Source organism: Mesocricetus auratus, unplaced genomic scaffold (assembly GCF_017639785.1).
Source record: "Mesocricetus auratus isolate SY011 unplaced genomic scaffold, BCM_Maur_2.0 Super-Scaffold_100010, whole genome shotgun sequence".
NCBI classification, from domain to species: Eukaryota; Metazoa; Chordata; class Mammalia; order Rodentia; family Cricetidae; genus Mesocricetus; species Mesocricetus auratus.
In genome coordinates this window covers 28876569-28888582 of record NW_024429194.1, presented here as the reverse complement: position 1 = coordinate 28888582, position 12014 = coordinate 28876569, and positions in this window count along the sequence as shown.

Below are 12014 nucleotides of genomic sequence, written 5' to 3'. Positions count from 1 at the left end.
ACCAGTAAATGGAAAGATCTCCCATGCTCTTGGATAGGTAGGATCAAGGTAGTAAAAATGGCAATCCTGCCAAAAGCAATCTACAGATTCAATGCAATTTCAATCAAAATACCAGCACAATTCTTCACAGACCATGAAAGAACAATTCTCAAGTTTATATGGAAAAACAAAATACCCAGGATAGCCAAAACAACCCTGTTAAACAGGGCAACATCCAGAGGCATCACCATCCCTGACTTCAAGCTGTATTACAGAGCTATAGTCCTGAAAACAGCTTGGTATTGGCACAAAAACAGACAGACCAATGGAATCAAATTGAACACCCAACCCATACACGTATGAACAACTGATCTTTGACAAAGAAGCTAAAATTCCACAATGGAAAACAGAAAGTATCTTCAACAAATGGTGCTGGCATCACTGGAGGCTGACATGTAGAAGACTACAGATAGATCCAGGTCTATCTCCATGCACAAAACTTAAGTTCAAATGGATCAAAGACCTCAACATAAATCTAGCCACACTTAACCTGTTAGAAGAGAAAGTGGGAAGTACCCTTCAAATAATTGGTACAGAAGACTGCTTCCTGAACATAACTTCAGTAGCACAGACACTAAGATCGACAATTAATAAATGGGACTTCCTGAAACTGAGAAGCTTCTGTAAGGCAAAGGACACAGGCAGCAAGACAAAAAGGCAACCCATGGATTGGGGAAAAGATATTCACTAATCCCACATCTGACAGAGGGCTGGTCTCCAAAATTTACCAAGAACTCAAGAAGCAAGTCTCCGAAACACCAAAGGATCCAATCAAAGAGAGGGGTACAGAACTAAATAGAGAATTCTCAGTAGAGGAGTATAAAATGGCAGAGAAACACTTAAGAAAGTGCTCAACATCCCTAGCCATCTAGGAAATGCAAATCAAAACAACTCTAAGATACCATCTTACTCCTCTCAGAATGGCTAAAAATCAAAATACCAATGACAGTTTATGCTGGAGAAGATGTGGAGAAAGGGGAATACTCTTTCACTGCTGGTGGGAGCACCAACTAGTAGAGCCATTTTGGAAATCAGTATGGAGAGTCCTCAGGAAAATGTGAATCAGTCTACCACAAGACCCAGCAATTCCACTCTTAGGCATATATCCAAAAGATGCACATTCACACAACAAGGACATCTGTTCCACTATGTTCATAGTAGCAGGATTTGTAATAGCCAGAACCTAGAAGCAACCTAGATGCCCCTCAACTGAAGAGTAGATGTGGTACATTTACAATGGAGTACTACTCAGCATAAAAATACAATGGAATCTTGAAATTGGCAGGCAAATGGATGGCACTAGAATAAACCATCCTGAGTGAGGTAACCCTGTCACAAAAAGAGAAACATGGTATGTACTCACTCATATATAGATTTTAGACATGAATCAAGGGAGTGCCAGCCTACAATCCCACTGCCAGAGAGTCTGGGAAACAGAACCTTCATCCAGCGACTGATGGAAGCAGAGGCAGACATCCACAGCTAAACACTGAACTGAACTCCTGGAATCCAGTGACAGAAAGGAAGAACTGATGAGCAAAAGGGTTAAGATTGGGCTGGTTTAACCCATAGAAACAGTTGACCTGAACAAGGGGGAGCTCTTGGACTCCAGATTAATGGCTGTGTGGAAAGCATGGGACTGACCCAGACCCCCTGAAAGTGGGTGTCAGTGAGGAGGCCTAGGTAATCAATGGGGCCTTGGGTAGTGTTTCTCCTTGGTGTACAAATAGACTTTGAGTCTCCATCCCACAATGAGGGATACTCTCTCAGTCTGGACTCCTGTGGGAGGGCCTAGACCATGCCCTGGATGAAATGACAGACTCTGGAGATCTACCATGGAGGGGCTCACCCTCTCTGGGAATCAGAGTGGAGGTTGGGTGGGGGACTGGCGGACCTGGTGTGGAGGGTGAGGGAGCAAGGGAGGGAAGGGGAGCTGGAATTGACACATGAAGCAAGCTTGTTTCTAACTTAAATTTTAAAAAAGGAAAAAAAAACTAAGTGGCTTTTGAGTACTTAAAAAAATGAGTGAAATGTGGAATTTCAGTAGAATGCGGTAAAGGGTATGACCATCGGTGACCTTTTACTGCTGCTTGGTTGTATCAGTGGTTCTCTGGTCTGTCACTGTATATCTATGAAGCCAGTTTCTAAGGAGACGTCCACTTGGAAAAGCCGTTTCTTCTTCCTACTTTCTCAGCCATTCCTAATTTTCAGCACCTTTGTGGGAAAACGCCACTTATTATTTTCTGTTCTCCTTCCATCTCTCAGTCTTTAAGCTTCTCCATTGTTTTCTAACCTCAAAAGTAGGCGTGGCATTGACCATTTCAGATTAAGAGAGGATCATAAGAAGATTCCCTAAGTTTTGGGGGTGAACCTTCAAATCTACTGCACTATGTGGGCAGTCCACCCCTGGTGCTACGAAAAGGGCAGAGGTAAAGTCTGTAAACAGCTCAGGTTCCCTCTTGAAATCTGCCGCCAGTGGATGCAATTTGTTGTAAGGGTAGCACACAAGAATCTAGAAGAATCCCCCCAGCCAGTCAGTCCCTTGAGAATATCCAAAGGTCAGTTTGTGAATGATCAATTTCACACCTGAACCTTCCCTAAGCCTTTTCTAGATCACGAGCTCAGAGTTTTACAATATCTCCAACCTTTCTCCTCCAGGAAGTGTGTCTATGAGCGCTCAACCTTGCACACTGTTTCAGGGGCTTCAGAGAGCTTCAGGTACCTGTGGGTGTGGGGTAAGGGACTTTACAGTAGACCCTGAACCACTTTAAAGAGAGTCGCAGCCTGGGCGAGTCAATCCCTTCCCATCCACGTGTGTAAATGAGGATTCTGAAAGCAGTGCCAAGGAATTCAAGTTCAAGAACTCTAACAAGAATTTTATTTGGAGTCTATAAGTTGTAGTTCAGGAGATGTAGTTCAAATTGCCCTAATCAGTGTTTGAAGTGCCTGAGCACAAAAGCTCTTAATCCATTGCAAGGTAATTAAAACTGTCTAAAGACAAACTCCTATTGATGTTGGAAAAGCTAGTTGTGTAACCAGCACTCAGAACAAACTTCCATAAAGCATGAAAGTGACATTCTTCCAATACACATCTTGAGTCTCCAGACACATGAGGTTATCAGGTCTTCACAGACATTGGCATTCTAAGGGAGGAGGTGACCACCTCACAGCCTGGGCCACAGCTGGAGACCACACAGGCAGGCATGGTTTCCCTGATGCCTGCTCCCTCCCACTCCCCATCCCCTCCCCACCATTTCAAAGGCTCTCAGCTTGCTGCTTTCTTGGCAGGATCGTTTTCTTTTCACTTTCAGAGAGTAGAGGGAAATGATAGCCTTGAATGCTGCCTCCTTGGATTGTCTCAGAAGCAATTAACATCTCATAGCTGCAGCTTGCAAAACCCTAGTCAAGAAAAATAGTAACGATATAACTAAAATAAAAGTCATCGATCGCATGCCTACCACATGCTAGGTCTCAGGCAAGAAAGTAAATGCTGAAAAGCCCTGTTTCCATTTATTCCACATCGGTATTGGCATTTTCTGAGACTCTATTGGTCCACTTCAGGATCCCCTGGGAGAACTCAAGCTGCTTGCTTTGGGCTGAGACATGCAGGAGAGGTGTCACCTATCTTAGTCCTAAACCTCAGGCTACCTGACTGCTAGCACTAGATACACAGCAGCCATGGCCACATTTGCTGTTAATCCCCTGACTCTGCAGGTCCACCAGCCCTAACACACTTCAGGAAAACAGACTGTGACTTCAGTAATCAGCAGTAGAATGAGAGAGACAAAAAGTTCTCTGGAAGTCCACAGCCTGACCTAACTTAAAAGCATGAAGGGGGCCAGCTGGCATGGCTGCTCAGCAAGTCAATGTATTTGATGCCAAGCCTGGTGACCTGAGTTCTATCACTGGGACCCATGACTTCCCCAAGTTGTCTTCTGACCTCCACACACACTCACCCTGTGGCACATACAGGAAGTAAATGTGGTTTAAAAATGGAGTGTGAACCACTTGCTGCTACTCCGTTGCCAGTCTCAGTGGGAATCCATTCGGTGAGGGTTTTGTTTTTCTCTTTTGTTTACCTTTTAAAGAATTGCTTGCTTATTATTTTTCTGTGTATGGGTGTTTTGCTTGAATATATGTTTGTGCATCGTGTGCATGCCTGGTACCTGCAGAAGCCAGAAAGAGCGTCCCATGTCACAAGCCTGGAGTTACACACACCTGTGAGCCATCCTGTGGGTGCTGAGAATCAAACCCAAGTCCTCTGGAAGAGCAGTCAGTGCTCTTAACTGCTCCAGGCCCCGATTCAGTTTTAGACATGGTTACCCAGGAGATCCCAGGCCTCCCCAAAATGTCTTTCCTCCTGAGAGTCAGGGCAAGTAATTTTAAGAACAGGTATCCTCCCATAATAACTTCAAATGCTCCAATGGATCAGTCACCCTCAGGTGTGGCCCAGGAGCATGTGATGTAACAGTCTTAGCACGGTGTCCTCAACACAGTGAAGGAAGCGCTCTCCCTTTCAGCACAGGAAACTAAGGTCTTGCACACTAAGCAGCCATCTTGAACTCATACTACCTAATGTGCCTGGGCTTCAACTTCCTCAATTCTGAACTAGACAGGATCCTTGAGATCACTGTGAGTGCACTGAGCAGAAGAGGCAGGTAAGGATTCACTACAGCCTACAAAACTGAGCCGTTAGGACTCGGAGATCTCACACAGATACACACACACACACACACACACACACACACACACACACACACACACGCCCCATCCATGAGAGACCTGCTGCTGATTGCACAAGGAACTTTCCTCCCCATAAGTTCTATAAAGAGCTTGCCCTAACGCTGCTAGCTCAGTACTGGCTGGCTGTGTACAGAAAGGATAATTTCAGGAAATAGTTTTTCCCCTTCCCTCCCGCTATCCACTGCCACACTGGCAAATTTTGTTATCAAATAAACCCTTGTGAAATCAAGAAGGTGGATAAAATAGTGACAGATAGTTGGCAAAGAGTCTGGACATGAGCAGCCTGTGCTTCGGGTCCCTCCATGGCTGGCAAAGCTCTCGATTTTTTACCTTTAATCTCAGTGCATGATCAAAAGAGGCAGGCAGATTTCTGAGAGTTCAAGAACAACCTATCTACATAGCACAGGCCAGCCAACAACGTATGGTAAGACCCTGTCTCAAAAACAAAACAGCAAAAAGAAAAGCAAACAAGCAAACACTTTTTCTCAGAAGTGGTTTCCTAACTTTTCTTTAGTTTTGTCCTGCTGACAAACTGTGCTAATGGCTTCCTCTTCTTCCTTGATCTTAAGGCTCAGAATACCCAGTGATGAGTGTGGCCTTGGAAACGCGCCTTCCAAAGACATTCATTTGACCTCTCTCTAAGGCCACAGTGGAGTCAAGGCTCTAAACACACCACTCAACTTATTTTCTCATTCCATGTTCCTCTTTCAGCAGAGCTCTCACATTTCCTGAGAAAAACCTGTTTCCCTCTCTTTTCAAGTTACCTAACTCAAGCCACCCATCAAATGAAAACATGTCACACACAGGAAGAGGAGAAAATCTCAAGTGTTCAGTACACAAGAAACTCCTTGAGCTGGGTCAGGGGGTTCAGTATCCCGAGTTCTTCTCATTACTAAGTCAGAGGAGAGCTCTGGGAGTTGCGTCCAGGCCTGCCCCTCGTTCTCTGAACACTTCCTTCTTATCCGGAGGATTTGACCTCTGTCTACTGTGTCCTGCTCCATGGCATCTACTTTCCCCTGTGCCTCTTCAGCTTCCTGCTACATAATAAAGCCCCCTTATGGGATCTCCACCTCTACCATCCTTAAAAGTAACCACTGTGTATTGTGGTCACTGCTTCCTCCTTTGCTGTGGCGAATGCCTAGCAAAGCAACCTAAGGAAGGAAAGGTTTATTTCAGCCTCCCATTCAAGGAAAACAGTTCCTCGTAGGTCAGGAGGCGTGGCAGCAGGAGGGTGAGGCAGCTGGTAACACACACCCACTGTGAGAAGGCAGAGAGAGATGAGTACTTACACTTGGTCCATTTTCGCCAGTTCAAGACCTTAGGCCTGGAGTGGTACTTACCACATTTAGGATGACTATCCCACCTCTACTAATCTAATCTCAAGAATGCCTCACAGATGTTCTCAGTGGTTTGTTACCATTGTGACTGTGAATCCTGCCAAGGTGGCAATCAATATTAATCATCACAAGTATCAATTGTATAGTGGTGAGGAGCTATCTAAATTTACTGGTAGTTATCTTAGTTAGGCTTCTTTTGTTGTGGTAAAACACCATAATCAAAAGAAACTTGGGGAGCAAACTTATCTTATAGTTCCATATCACAGTCCATCACAGAAGGAAATCCGGGTAGAAACTCTAGCAGGGCAGGAATTTTGAGGCAATGGCTTCCCTTTCTTCCTTGATCTTAAGGCTCAGAATATCCAGTGATGAGTGTGGTCTTGGAAAGGCTCCTCCCAAAGACATTCATTTGACCTCTCTCTAAGGACACAGTGGAATCATGGCTCTAACTACCCCCACTTACCTTATTTTCCCCTTCCATCACTAATTAATCACTAATTAAGAGAATGCCCTATAGACTTGCCTACAGCCTTATATTGGAGGCATTTTCCAAATCAAGTTTCCCTCCACTTGGATGACTCTAACTTGTGTTGAGTTGACATGGAACTAGCCCACAGGGAAGTTTTGAAGCTTCATTCAATAACTCACCTCCAAGCAATGGCTCTGAGTTGAAGGGAGTGTAAGGAGGATAGAGAAACAAGCCCACTCCCTTGTCTTCAAAACTTGCAGCCTCCTCAGAAATCTTACCAGCCTCACTTACTTCATGGTTTTCAGGTTCTTCAGCATTTCCACCTCATCAGAAGCTTGGCCCACTCTTTCTAGCATCCATCGCTGTGTACAACGAAAACATCCTAAATGAACACAAGGTAGGCTGGGATACAAGAAAAACTAAGCAAGATTGTTGAGTGATGGGAGAGTCCTGTGTATATGTCAATAAAGTACTGTTGGCCAGTAGGGAAGCAAGATAGGTGGGACCAGGAGTCTAGGAGGATTCTGGAAAATGTAGTAAGGAGGCTGGTGGCCAAGTGACTCCCGGGAGGAACAGACGTGGAAGGAGTGTGTCCTAGCAAAGATAAGTTCTTATAAAATATATATGAGTAATTATGGGTTAATAATCAAGTCAGACCTAGCCGATAAGAAACCAAGCAAATGGCCAACAGCTTCATAATTAATATAGTGTCTTGTGTGTTACTTGAGAGTTCACACAGCTCGGCAAGGCCCAGGCAGCTGACAGGGAAAACTACACATTACAGTTGATCATGACAGTTGAACACTGTCAGTGTTCTCAACTCTCTCTTACTTCCTTTTTCACGGAGAGGATTAGAGTTGAGAAACTTACCTGATGTTGTCAGAGTGCAACAAAACACCAATATGAGAGCAGAGAAGTACTGCCGGGGTTGCATTGCTGCATAGAGACACCATGACCGCAGCAACTCTTATAAAGGAAAACATTTAACTGGCTTACAGTTCAGGGGTTTAGTCCATTATCATCACAGCGAGGAGCATGGCAGGGTACAGACAGACATGGTGCTGGAGAGGTAGCTGACAGTCCTACATCTGGATCCTCAGGCAGCAGGAAAAGAGTGACACTGAGCCTGGCTTGAGCTTCTGAAACCTCAAACCCACCCCCAGTGACACATTTCCTCCAACAAGGTCACTCCTCCTAATAGTGCCACTCCTTATGAACCTATGGGGGTCATTTTCACTCCAACCACCACAAGTACAAGTAATCTGAAAGTCATTATAAATTTACCAACTGGAACACAGCTCTGCTTTGTGAAAGAGACAAGAGAACAGAGATCTAGGGGCTTTGCAGACTGATATAAAAAAAATCAAGCATATTGCAAAGCTTTTGGCACCAGAAATGCAGCACTATTTCACATACATTCACAACATGGAAATATAATGTGCATTGGAAATTACCATACCTGAAATAGCCCTCTGATTCGAAGTTCTATGGCTATCCCAGTAAAATGTGAATGACAGAAGTCTTGTCACATATACTCTGGAATCCTGATGCATTTGCTATGCAGAGCTAGCCATAACATAGCTAATTACTGTAGGTCACATAAATGGTAATCAAAAGTCGACAGTGACACATCTAAAAAATAAAGCCTCTCTTTCATTGATTTGGAAATTCTACATTGTGAATGATTTCAATGCTTACATCACAATGGAGATAACTCATCTGAAAGGTGACACAATGGGTTGTTTTTAGAAATGGGTCTACAGAGCTATACTGAAACTGTAATGTAAGCTGGCAAAGTTAGTAGAGGAACAGCTGTTAGCTGAGTGTGGTTGGGCTGTCTCTCATGGAGCTATTATAGACAAAGGTCAAGTAGGGTGAGCCTGTGAGGGACCATCAGCTTCCTGGTGTTCATCCATTACAGAAATACTGTTCTACATCTCGGGTCATAGACGTCAGCTTCAGCTCGGGTTGATGCATTGCTGTCCACACTTTCAGGAAACAGGTAAGGCATGTTTTGTTTTCAACCACACTACGAGGAACCCTGCTTAAGAGCTAACAGCATGGCCCATGTGTTGTCGGTGAGCTCTATTGTCTCTGCTGATGTCAGCATCTTCATGTCCTTGGGTCTCTACATTTTGGGATGAGATAAGCACACATTGTGTACCAACAGATGAGCAGGTGGCCTGCCACTTCACACAGGCTTGATGCAAAAGTCCAGAGGCAGTGGTTAGAACATGTTGAGACTCCTTTCCCCTGTTAGTATTTTAATGAAGATATGGTTGGTTACCAGCGACACAGCAATGCAGGACAGTAGGGATGGCTCAATAGTGACCTTCAAGGTTCACCCACTCCCCAGAGATCCACTTCCTACAGCAAGACCCCACCTTCCAAAGTCTCCCAATCAAAGAAGCCACTTGGGAACCAGGTGTTTAAAAGCAGGAGTCCACACAGGACATTTTTACATCCAGTCATCTCAAAACTCATCAGTCCGTGTCAATTTGCTCAACACAGTTTGTTCAAGAACAATACAGCAATCTGACTCCTCACACGTGTACAGAATATCAAGAGCTCAGCAACACCCAGGAGCTCTTCAGCATTTCCAAGGAGCAGCTGGTGAAAACACTGGACTGTCACCATATCGGCACAGTTAGTGACTTGGAGTTCCAAAGCCTTTTTGAAGCTACAGAGAGACCTGTATTATCAGCTTGTGTTATTAGTAGTTCCTCACTGTTAAACAGTGCCAAAAAATTATGACTGATAATGAAGATACATTTCACCGACATTAGTCAAATCTTTGGCATTGAAACAATGCATGACTCTCATGAAAATGAGATTAAAAGACTTCGAATAAAATGTTGATATCTTTACAATTTCCAGGAGTACTTTATAATTCACTTGTCTGGTTTCATAGGTCGTTTTAATGATAAGCAAGAGTTTTTTTTTTCTTAATCAAGATTTCCCATCATACAATATGTAGTGATACCATGAGGGAAGAGGGAAAGCTTCCAGAAGGAGTGAATCTCTTTCTTCTGATCTCATGTTGCCATTGCAAGTCAAAAGTTGACAGGATGCGGTCACCATGACAGACTGCTTTTAACAGAATGGTCACTGCTGCCTCCCAGTGGTGGGTTATTCCCGGAGTTTAAATTTTCTTCATTTCAATTCTTTTCAACTTTACGGGGAGATTTCTAACAGTAGGTCACTTTAAATTTCAGTTTTGACTCTAAGACTATAGTTTAAGAATGTGAAGATACGTTTTAAGTGGAGAAAGTTTAAAACCTCATCAGTGTCACAGGTGGCCAGGGTCATGGCTAATTTTGACTGACAACTTGATTGGATTAAGAAACACCTAGGGTATTAGGATCATCTTGGAGTGTGTCTATGAGAATGCTTCCAGAGGAGATTAACAGAGAAGGAAACACACTCTCAGTGTGGGTCATTTCCCGGGCTGACATCCCCGACGGAATAAAGGAGGAAAGAGAATCCGGCTAAACAACAACATTTAGCTGTCTCTGGTCCCTCACTGTGAGAGTCACCTCTGGCTCCACCCACCCCCACCCTGTCCCAGAGCCATCACCCCTTCCCTGCTGCAAAGACCTGCATCCCTCTCAAACTATAGGCCAGAAGAAATTCTTTGTTCCTTAAACTGACACTCACCAGGTATTTGGTCACAATGGTGATAAAAGTGACAAATACACCCAGCTGTGTCCACAGAAATCCATGTCCTATGAATAAAGCAGCGGGCCCCAAGTGTTCATGGGAGTTCTCCCAGGAAATGCTCCTGGCCCACCATGCTCTGTTGGTATCAATGTCATCCAATCCCTAGAAAGACAGGGCCACCAGACTCACATTTCATGTTTATGAAATGTCCCAATGGAAAGAAAGGGGTTATTGTAAAGCAGAGTCTGCTGTCGGGACTCATTCATTTTTTTCCTCATAATTCACACTTAAATTAGTCAAAATAAAGATTAGGATGCAGTTAAGAAAGACTGAACTTAAACAAGTGGCATTGAAGTTCACTATTCCAACAAACTGAACTCATGCACATAGAAAACTGCCAGTCAGCAATATAGTTGGAGCAGATCTGACCCAACCCAGCAATTAGTATGGCAAGGAATTCTTATTCACTGATAGGTTAGAGTGCCGTGGCTCTTTCTCAGCTATGAAATAGGCTGAGTAAACTAAGAAAATTCAGGGGAATGGCAACTCCATCTTCGAGGGAAAGAGAAGATAGTAAAACCTAAATCATGGAGAGAGGTGGTCACCTCTAGAAGAGCTGGCAGACACAGCATGAATTGATGAAGCACAGGTCAGGCCAGGGCCCTGTGTGCACAGGGAGCTCTCTGAGTGTGCCCAGGACTGCAGGGTACAGAGGCCTGTGAGTCCCACCTGACACCAAGAGTACCTGAACCAGTAAGGGAGGGACACGAGGAGTGTGCCACCCAGGCATTCAGGACGCATGGAAAGGAGCCAGGGGAAACCAGAAAAGGAATAAAGTTGATCATGAATAGGGACAGAACCAAATATGCACACAACAGCTCCTCTGGAAAAACTATAGTGCACTTGTTTTTCAAGTAAAAATAAACAATTGCCTGACCTGTGGGTTTTGTTTACCCCTTTGTACTCCCAGGGGATATTTCAAGCATCTGAAGGAATTTTGTCAAAAGCTGGAGAAACAGGTTGCAGTTGGCATCTGGAGGATGGAAGCTAAGAGTTCTGAAAAACATACTGCAATGCCAACACAGACGCCCCCAGTACAGAACTATAGTGTTGGGTCCCAAATTTCAGTAATGCTAAAGTAAAAAAACACTGACTTGCTATAACCAAGAAAGAAGGGTAGAAAGTACACAACACAAAGAAACAACTGGGTGCAAACACACTTTGCGATTATAGAAGGCTTTACTCAAATCTAAGCAAAGTAGTTTTTAAAGCTGGTTCATAATGAATGATGCTTCCAAGAAGTAGGAATTACTGAAAGGGATTGCAGATATGAAACCTCAGAAAAAATTATCAGAGAATACAAAGAAAGACCGAACAAAAGATACAGAGAGGGGATGAAAGACAACAATTGTGTGAACTATTTAGGAAAGAGACCATCCCAATGCTGTTCACATTGTTCCAGGGCAGAGGAGAAAATCGCATACAATACCAAAACCCAACAAAGAGCTCCCATGAGGACAGAAACACAGTTTTTAATTACAAATACCATAAAGTAGTGTGCAGATGACGTTATCGGCGCTTCGATAGTACACGGTGACCTGGTGAGCCATGAACCACAGAGGGAAGTCTCAGCATTTATGAGATCTGCTAGTGTAATTCAGTACTGCAGTGTATCCTGGAAAGATGCTGCAAGCACCTCCGTGAAAAGTCGGTGTTTCCCTTGACACTACTCACAGTAGCTGAATTATAGAAGTAGCTGAGGTGTC